The sequence below is a fragment of the Elephantulus edwardii genome, unplaced genomic scaffold, assembly GCF_000299155.1.
Source record: "Elephantulus edwardii isolate Elephantulus edwardi_28Jun2011 unplaced genomic scaffold, EleEdw1.0 scaffold00052, whole genome shotgun sequence".
Lineage (NCBI taxonomy): Eukaryota > Metazoa > Chordata > Mammalia > Macroscelidea > Macroscelididae > Elephantulus > Elephantulus edwardii.
This window is the reverse complement of record NW_006399802.1, coordinates 11,155,818-11,165,937: the sequence shown is the minus strand read 5'-3', so window position 1 is coordinate 11,165,937 and position 10,120 is coordinate 11,155,818. Positions and strand designations below refer to the sequence as shown.

Sequence of the window (10,120 nt, the reverse complement as noted above, 5' to 3'; positions counted from 1 at the left end):
GCGCGCGCGCGCGCGCACACACACACACACACACACACACACCTCTCATAGGTTGTCACCAGAGAAGTCTAACTGTAGAAATCAATTCACACATTATTTAGTGCTAGAGAAGAAATGAGCATTTGGGAAGAAGTGCTTTTTTCCATTTGTGAACACCCTGTCTCCCATTTCTCCTCAGCGAAACCTGGAATCCAAATTTTAAGTTATGGCAGGTTTCTGCCGAAGTTTTTCCTCAGAGGAGAAATGCGTAACCTCTTGCTCCTATGATGCAATGACTCAATACAGCTACCCTTGTGAATTCCAATTAGCAACTCTTTTTCTTTCTTGTCAGACCTTTGGAAAATCTAAAATTATCAGGATTCCTTGTAGCCTTTTCTGGATGTGAACTGAAGCACTCAGCAACAAACTGACTCATACTATTTTACTTAGTCTTGGCCAGCTAGAAATATGGACATTCTGATTCTCCTGGAAGATGGGTTTGGTTTTTTTTAAATGTAGATAAAGACAGTGCAACTAGATAGTGCACGAAGAGGAAGTGCTTGTCCCAGTTTTACCAAAACTATTCATCTGTAGAACTCACACTTGTATATTTCTACTCTGTGTGTGTGCGCATGTGTAGGTATGGGTATTTGACTTGAAAGCAGTGTTATTTCTTCTATCGCCTGTGCGATCCTGCTGGAGTGTCAGCTATGGGTTGATTCAGACTCAATAATACACAACAACAAATAAAGAATGCCCAGATTTTTTTGTACTTGTAGGTAATACTCATGAAAGGAAGTTGATAGGCAAAAGGTATGAATTATGCCTAGAGAACAAAGAGAGGCCTCAAGAGGATATGCAGAAGGTAAGGATCCTAACTTTTGCTATTGCATTTTAGGTCTAACTTTTATTATTATATTTTAGGTCTATCTCCTTTCACTAGAGTAAATGGAACTATTTCAACAATTGTTTTCATAAACATAAAATCACAAGAGAAGGCAATGCAGGCTGGAAGTCAAGACTAAGAGAAAGAATATCAGTTCAAAACCAAATAAAATAATTTAAACACGAGATACTGATGGAGAGAGTGAACTAGTGATGATGAAGGAAATTACAAAGTTAGTTGATTTTAGAGGTAAGATTGCTGCAACTTACTAATCAAATCTTAGTTGGTAGGAGAGAGATAAAGGAATAAATGTTAAGAAAAATATTTCTGCTTTGAGAAAATTGGGCAATTTCAGTCACTCTCATAACAATGCTGATAGATTCTGTCGGGATGTGGACCACACATTTAAGTGGAACTCAATAATTGGTATTCAGAGATAAATGACTAGAAGTCAGGTTGGAAGTCTCAACTTGGAAAAGAAATTTTAGGATCATCATATAAAATTTATGAAGGACAATTAAAAGCATGAGTGAACAGAGTAAATAGAAACTCTGAGGCTCATCAATATTTAAGGAAAGGGAAGCGGGAGGGAAATCCATAAAATGGATGGCAAAATGGGTCAAGGACTGGCATCATGGAAACAACTGAAAGACTATTCAAAAAAGAAGAGAATGATGAGCAATAAAGAGGTTCTGGAAAAGTCAAAGAACGTCAGAATGGAAAAGACTGTTGAATAATTTAGACAGCTGGGCCCTGGGATTCTCTTCTATGGTGACAAAAGTTTATTGTTCAAATTATGTTTCTAGCTATTGACTTTGACATTGCCACGTGGATGGATGGGAATATGCAAGTAAGTATATTAATCTAGCTGTCAGGTGATTGGTTAGTATCATATTAAACTGAGCAGATTCAGCAGCAGATTTTGGGAATCTTACTACTAACAAAGGAGCAGAGACTGCAATGTGTGCCCTTTGGAGCCAAAAATTGCTGCACCACTCAGGCCAGGAGTATCAGCAGGAGCAGTGATGGCTTCAGCAGAGAGCCAGACACCAGACATGAAGCAGAACTGACCTGGGACCGCCACCCACTGAACCAGAGCTAGGAGCCTCGGCCAAGTTTTTTCAATGACTGGGTAGGGAGAGCACAACTCGCAGGACTAAGAGTTTTTTTAACACTGTCCTAAAGCTTTGAGGCTGAAGGCTGAGGTGTCTGTGAACACATTTCAGAAGCTGTCCTGACTGACTGATTGTATTGTGCTGCCAACCCGAGTTATAGCCTTTTAACTTTTCCTATTAAACCCTGTAATCAAGAGTATAGTATGAATCTGTGTGGTCTGTGAGCCATTTCAACAGATTTTATACCCAACTGCATTCTTCAATATGGATTGAATCTCAACATCAAGTAGACAAAGATTCTCAAAGATTGGGCCCACAATCACTCTTGGTACCAGCAGTCAGGAAATCAAAAGACTAGTTGCATTTGAAAAATCTGCCATCAGGGACCTCTCCAGAGTACAAATAGCATCATTGTTGGTCTAGAGGCTAAGATGTACTTGATCCAGGCCATGGTCTTCACAATTGCTTGCTATGCCTCAGAGAGCTGAACCATGACTAAGGATGATAGAAGTATCAATGCCTTTGATTTGTGGTGCTGGAGAAGAGTACTGAACATACACCATGGACCGTCAAAAGAACAAATAAGTCTGTCCTCTTAGAGAGGGTGTAGCCAAGTTTCTCCTTGGAAGCAAGGATATTGAAGCTCTGTCTCACATACTTTATGGATTTTTCCAGGAGGGACCAGTCCTTGGAGAAGGACATCATGTTTGGAAGGATGCAGGGACAACACAGGAGAGGAAGACTCTGCATGAGATGGATTGACACAGTAAATGGGGTATTTGAGGGTAGGTGTGTCAGAGACAGTAAGTTTGGCTCAGGGCAGGGCAGGCTTCAGAGAGCTATTGTGCATAGGGTCACTATGAGTCACAGTTGACTCAATAGCACCAACAACAGACCAGTAAGACTAGCATTGGAATTAGGAGAAAGAGGTGCAGGAACATGGGGATATGTCTGACCTCACAGGAATTGTTCTGTGCTGTGACTGATAATGAGAGGCAAGTTCCCCGCTGTGGAGTTAGTAGAGGTCAGAAATGACCATCCCAGCATTGTCCTTGCTCCTTTTACAAGGCTGTTAGGTGATTTAAACAACTGAGCCCTACAATTCTCTGCTCTCCTCTGCACCCTCTATGAGCTTCATCTCTGAATGATTGTTGTTGTTGTTTTTATGTACCGTAAAATGAACTGTGTTCATAGAAACCCTATAAACAACATATGTGAAACCTGTCCTGTCCTGTGCTAGTCTCATTATCTCTGACAGACTTGAACCAGTTGCTACAATCACTATGTCAATCTGGTTGAAGATCTTCCACTTATGTGCTGACTTTTCCAAGTATGAGGTCCTTCTCCAAGGACAGGCCCTTCCTAACAACATGTTCAAAATATGTTAGACAAAATTTCCCTATCCTAGCTTCCATGGAGCACCCTGGGTTCTCTTTCTATGAGACAAACCTGTTTGTTCCCTTGGAAGTCCTTGGGATAGTCGGTACTCTTCTCCAGGACCACAACTCAAAGACATTGATTCTTTTTCTGTCATCCTTTAAAATCAAGAAAAGTGTGGGTCAGGGCTGTGTCCTTTCTCCACACCTATTCAGTCTGTATGCTGAGAAAGTCATTTGAGCAGTCAGACTCAGGATAATGTAGTGTTCTAAATAATCATGAAACTCAACTTCAAGACATAAGTGAATAAATCCAAATTTTACTGGAGATTTTTGCCAGGAGGTGATGGTGTAATTGCATATCATTTAGCAAAATTTTATGAAAATGCTTCTTGTTCTTATGTTTCCAGAATTTCTTTCCTTTAATTATTTTATCTCATTAACATTCTCTTTCTCCAATTAGCTCCTTCAGTCTTCTTGTTTTTTTCTCTGAGTTTCTCCTCTTTGCAATTTATCTGTTACTTCTCTGGGTATCTAACACTAAGTATTAAAAAATATTTCAAAATCTCAGAATCTAGAAGTTTTATCAGTGCCTAGGCCACAAACAATTTCAGTGTAGTGGTAGAGGTGAAGGGCAGGTTGGAAATAAGTGTGTCGGTGTTTATCTCAACGTGTTTAACAATAAGGGAGAATAAATGAAGCGGGGAGCAAGGTGTGTCCCAGGAAACAAAGAACGACTCAAGAGAGGTAAGAGTCTCTGTACTTAGTTGTTGTTGCTGTTAGAGGCCATCGAATTGAGTATGACTCTTGCTGACTCTGTGAATAACAGATCTGAACCCTCTGCCATCCTCATCGTCTCTGACACACTTGTGCAGTTTTAAGGAGATGCTCTACTAACCCAAAGGCCATGCCTTTCTGGGTCGAAGCACTCTAGTGTCTTCAGAAAGGACGAGAGGGCTCAAAGGGCGAAAGATGAGCAATCCCCTCCTATGCAATTTACAGCCTCAGGAATCCCGTGGAGGGTGAGCTCCGAGTCAGTTCTGACTTGACAGCAATGAGTTTAAGGTTATTTTTGTTTTCTTCACCATTCGTTTATGCATCTAAGATTAGCTTATGATATAATTCCAGTAGCTGTAAAAGCTTATCTCTTCTGAGGCCGGTCTGAAACTTCAGTGCCTCAGGTGCTCTTATTGTTGTTGTTTCTAGATTGAGTCAACTCTGATTCACAGAGACCTTATGCCATCCCCATGATCCTCATATGCTCAAGTGCATTGCTATACTCACTGTGTCAGTCCATGTAACTGAGGGTCATCCTCTCTTTCTCTGACCCTCTACCTCTCCCAACATGGTTATCTTTTTCAGTGACCTCCTGACAGCATGGCTAAAGTATGTAGGACAAAGATCACCATTCTTGCTTCTGGGGAGAACCTTAGTTAGGCCCGTTTCCTCCAAGAGAGATTTTTTTGTTTGTTTGTTTTTTAGGCAGTCCACGGAATATTGAATACTCTTTGCTAACACCACAGTTCAAAGACATTGATTCTCCTTTGGTCTTCTTTAGTCCTTGTCCAACTTTGAGATGCCTACAAAGTGATTGAAAAACACCATTGCTTGGATCAGGCGCGCCTTAGCCCTTAAAGTAATATCCTTGTTCTTTAGCACTTTGGAGAGGTCTTGACAGCAGATTTTCCCAGTGCAACATGTCTTTTGATTCCTTCACTGATGTGGCGTGGGTATTGATTATGGAGCCAAGGAAAGTGAAAGCCCTTACAGGGTCTGTCTTTTCTCCATCTATCCTGGTGTTTCCTGTTGAGCTCTGTCTGGGGCTCTGCGTTAGGCAATTACTCCCTTCTAAGGTAACAAAATGCACTAACCCAAAGGCCACACTGGGTTTGAATCCACCAGTGGCTCCTTGGGAAGATGAACTATCTCCTTCCTTGTGATATATTACCTCAGAATCAGTTAAGAGTCAGAACTGACTCCATGTCAGTGAGTTTTGAGGTTTTCTAAAAGCCTTCTTAATACAAATTCACACACTCGTACTTGTCTTTTAGGGTTGTTCATTTAGGGTTTTGGGTTTTTTTTTTCTGATTAACAAAGTGTTGGCTGAGTTGTTCCTGGTCTTTTTAGGTGGATGTGTGAGGGAGGAAGAGATAAAGACTATGGAAGGTTAGGATGGACAGAATTGTCTGGATAATTGTTTCAACCTTTCCCCTCACTTTTGTCTTCATGACTGAGGAGCTTCTTGTGAGCCTTTGGGAATAGTTCCAGGTAAGAAATCAAAGAATGATTTTTATGAAAGACAGGAGAGGCTGGGGGTACATGCAGTGTTGTTCCAGGGTCAACATGGTCACAGATTAAGTGAGTGACACATGCCCTGTCCTCTCTTTTTTTTTTCCAGGCCACAATCACAGTCCACAGTCAACAGTGCCTCTTCTGGCTCAGACGCTGGCCAGCAGAAAAGTCAAGAACTTTGATAGAACATCAGGGCAGACCCAGACAGACCACACCATCAGCAGAGAATGGGTGAGCAAGCAGCAGAGTCTGCCCCTCCTTTATTAAGGGCTGAAGAGCCGCAGACTGTTGGTGAATAGAAGGACGTGGGGATGTGGGGACGGGGGCGGGGGGGGGGAACAGTCATAGAGAAATCTCTGGGAAAGGGGTGCATTTCTGAATCAGCAAGTGTAGGCACAGAGCTGACCAAGTTAAAATTCTGACAATGTGAGCTAATTTGTACTTGGAGTCGCTGGGCAGGAGAAATGAAAAGGTGGAAGGCTGGTGTCTACCCAAGGGAAAATCGGAAGAAAGGTCTGACAGTACAGTTCTATGACTTACATGGGATCCTGATGAGGAAGACTTAACAAAACAACAGCTGGTGATAATTTACTCATAGGCAGGTGACACCTGGCGTGTCCAGGCGAGTGATATTTGCTATCAGCTTCTTGGGATCCAAATGATTCATTTGGCTTAGCAAAAACCCTGATAGTCCAGCAGCCCAGGCCCTAGCTCTGTCACTAACAATAACCTGGGGCAGGTCACTTGGCTTCTCTGATCCCCCATTTTTCTTCATCTCATAATAGTTTCACTAAACAAGGTGACACTGAGGTTCATTCTGATACTGAGATTATTAAAGTTGTCACCAGGTAGTGCAGCTCTCCATCCTGACTTCAGTCACCTCCTCACTTGACTTCTGTCCTTAGGTTCAGAAGGAGGGATCAGATCTCCAGTGCTGTTGAGAGAAATGACAAGTTATATCTGGGCGCTGTGGAAATGAGTGCCCCACGTTGAGGTTGACTTCACTGTAGATCATCAATTGGGGAGCATGAAACGTACTTTGCCAAACTGGCGACTAACTGCTCCCCTTTTGTGGTTGGTTTGGAAAAAACCCCCAAAGTGCCTCTTGCAGTTGTTTGCTTATCCCCTGTTTGCCCTCTAATTCCTCTCCCATGCATTCTAACTAGCACCTTATTGTTTTTACTCCCCAAAGAAATGGCAGAGTGCTGCTTGGGACGTTAAATGGAATGCATCCTGTAGATCTCAGCGTCTTGGCTTTCTGATGTGAAAGTCCACCGCTGTGGTGCAGAGACATCTGGGTTAGCAGGCTCTCCAGGCACAGCTGCGTCCCAGATGGCACAGCTGGACTGGCTGTGAACTGTACACTCATCTGTCATCTGGACTCAGATCACACAGCCCAGCCTGACAATAACAACATGTTGCTCAGTTTCAAAAGTAATTTTTTGTTTTTTTTTTCTTTTTACTTTTTTAAAATTGTGATTCACTCATGTACATTATTTTTTCCACTCCCTCCTTCCCTCCACTCACCAATCTCCTTGACCCCATGATTCCTCCTTCCCACCCTCAGCCTCCCTGTCCCCTCTCCCTCCCTCTTTGTATATCCTTACACTTCTCACTGATTATGCTTCTGTTTTTACAATAATGGTTGTATACAGCATTTGTTCTTACATGTCTGATTTCGTTCACTCAGCATAACGCTCTCTAGACTCTCCAAGGTTATACAGCATTTTTTCAAAATTGTTGTTCCTGAGTGTTACATAGTACTCCATTGGGTGAATGTACCATAGTTTCTCTTTTTTTTTAAGGGAGGATACTGTCCTTGGTGGGTGAGCAGAACTACAAAAAGAAAAGAAAATCTCCTGTAGACTAATTAGAGCACTACTTGGAGGGCACATGATGAAAAGGAAACTTGGGAAAGCACGTCGTTAGTGTCTGAAGATGCCAAAGCAGTCTAATAACAGCAGTGTTCACAGCCATTTGTTTAGTGGGTTCAGACTCACGTCAACCCTCCATCAGATTTCTAAGCCTGGACATCTTTATGAGAGATGTCTACCCATTGTCCTTTCTCCTCCAGCCCCAAGGTGACTGACTGGTGGATTTGTACTGCCGAGCTTTCCATTAGCAACCTGATGTATTTTGCACTCTGTCACCAGGGCTCCTCAATGACAATACCAGTTAATAAATATTGAGTACACTTAGAATGAGAAGACTAAGGTACATAAATGGTGAGTACATTGTGAATAACTAACAGAGTTATTCAACTACTCAAATATCAAGTCTAGGATTTGTAACCAGGCCATTTTGTTCCATCACACTTAGCTTTACACTTGAGGGCAAGGGAGATTCCATTCATGGGTAAATGAAGAAAGGAGCCTGGTGTATGGCTAGCAGCCTATTTCAGGTCAAAATAGAAATGAGATTGCCTTGGACAACCTTTCTACCTATTTTTCTGTCATTCCTCACTATACCCTTCTTAAGTTCCAGCCACAAGAAGACACGTCGTCTGCCTGCACCCATCTTGTTTTGGACCTACTGTCTGTACTATATAACGATGGGAAAGTCTGGTTAAAGACCCCTCTAAAGTACTGAAGAGCAATGATGCCAGCCTGATGTCAGACTAAGGTGCGCCTGATACAGAACATGGTCTTTGCTACCATTTGCTATGTATCAGAGAGCTGGACAATGACCAGGGAGGATAGAAGGAGAATTGATGCTTTTGAGCCGTGCTGTTGGAGAAGAGTATTGAATATACTATGGACTACTAAGATAGTGAATAGGTTTTTCCTGGAGAGGGTGAACCCATCGTCTGACATACTTTGGATGTATTGAAAGGCAGGATCGTCCTTGGAAAGGAGTGTGGAGGGTCAGCGCAAGAGATGAAAACCCTTGATAAGTTGGATTGATTCAGTGACTGGGGTAATTGGGGTGAGTATGTCAGAGACAGTAAGATTGGCACAGGACAGAGCAGGGTTTAGGGCTGTTGTACATAGGGTCGCTATGAGTCACAAGCAACTCGAAGGCATATAACAACAACAACAACATGTACTTACATGCCTACTTGGGAGAATAGAAAGGGAAGCTTCTGTGACTGGTCCAATGAACAAGGGAATGAACTGCATATATCTTTTATCATCAGCATCACCATTATTATAGTGGTAACGTAACTTATGATATTAATTTAGATATCATCATCAATCAAATAGTCAAATACTTAGAAAGTGCTACAGTTTTAAAAATGTATATAAGCAAGTTCTGATAAGAGAAAGAATTAAGAAAATTATCAGAACAACTAAAATAAAATGTAAAGGTCTTTGCATAAATTTAAAAACAATCTTTGGATAGCTAAAATTACCTGATGATGGTAACAATTGCTTTAGAATTTCTTCCAACAAATCTTTATGAAGCTCCAGCGATGATCCATTCATTGTGCAAGACTCTACCCAGGCTTTGAAGGAGCCCACAGCTTAGTGGGGAGAGAGACAGAGAACAAGCCGCAACAATGTTTATTACGTGACACAAGCTATGATGAAGCCGTAAACCAGGTGCTAAAGAAACAGCACAACTTACAAACCTGAGAAGGTTTCATAAAAGAGTTGACATTTGAGCTATGTCTGAAAAACTGAGGGTTTTTCCCGGAAGGACATGTTGTTGTTGTTATGTACCGTCGAGTAGCCTATGACTCATTGTGACCCTATGTCCAACAACCCTAAACCCTGCTCTGTCCTGTGCCAATCGCACCATCTCCAATACACCCATCCCGATTACCCCAGTCACTGAATCAATCCACCTCATAGGGGGCCTTCCCCTCCTGCGTTGTCCCTCCACCCTACCAAGCATGATGTCCCTCTCCAAGGAATGGTCTCTCCTTACAACATGTCCAAAGTATGTTAGAAAGAGCCTCAGAATCCTTGTCTCCAAGGAGCTGCCCGGTTTGACCCTTTCCAGGATGAATCTGTTTGTTTTCCTAGCAGTCCACGGTACTCTCAATACTCTTCTCCAGCACCACAGCTCAAAGGCGTCAGTTCTCCTTCTATCCTCCTTAGTCATTGTAAAACCTATGTAAGTACATAGAACCTGTAAAAGATTTACTGTTCCTATCCTTGATACAAAAGAAGGGGTTTGAAAACTTTGACAGAGCTCATGAGCATCTGTCTTTGAATTGGGATGTTGTCAAAGCACATCAAAGTTGCCGTGAACTGCCAAAAGAGCAAACAAATCTGTTTCAGACGAAGTGCAACCAGAGTGCTCTTCAGAAGCAAGGATGGTGAGACTGTCTTACGTACATTGCACATGCTATTATCAGAAGAGCCGGTCCTCGGAGAAAAGCGTCCGCTTGGCGAAGTGAGATGCCATTGAGAAAGAAGAAACCCCTCAAAGAGCTTGATTGGCCCTTTGGCTGTAACAATGGGCTCCCGCACAGCGGCAGTTGTGTGAATGGTGCAGGACTAAACAGGCAGAGCGGAGTCACTGTG

General features: G+C 42.3%; 1 pseudogene; it reads right to left on the bottom strand.

Moving 5' to 3' along the window:
• Nucleotides 1–9,073, bottom strand: part of LOC102843649 — a 116,811-nt pseudogene extending 107,738 nt beyond the window's left edge.
• Between the last annotated feature and the right edge of the window lie 1,047 nt (nucleotides 9,074–10,120).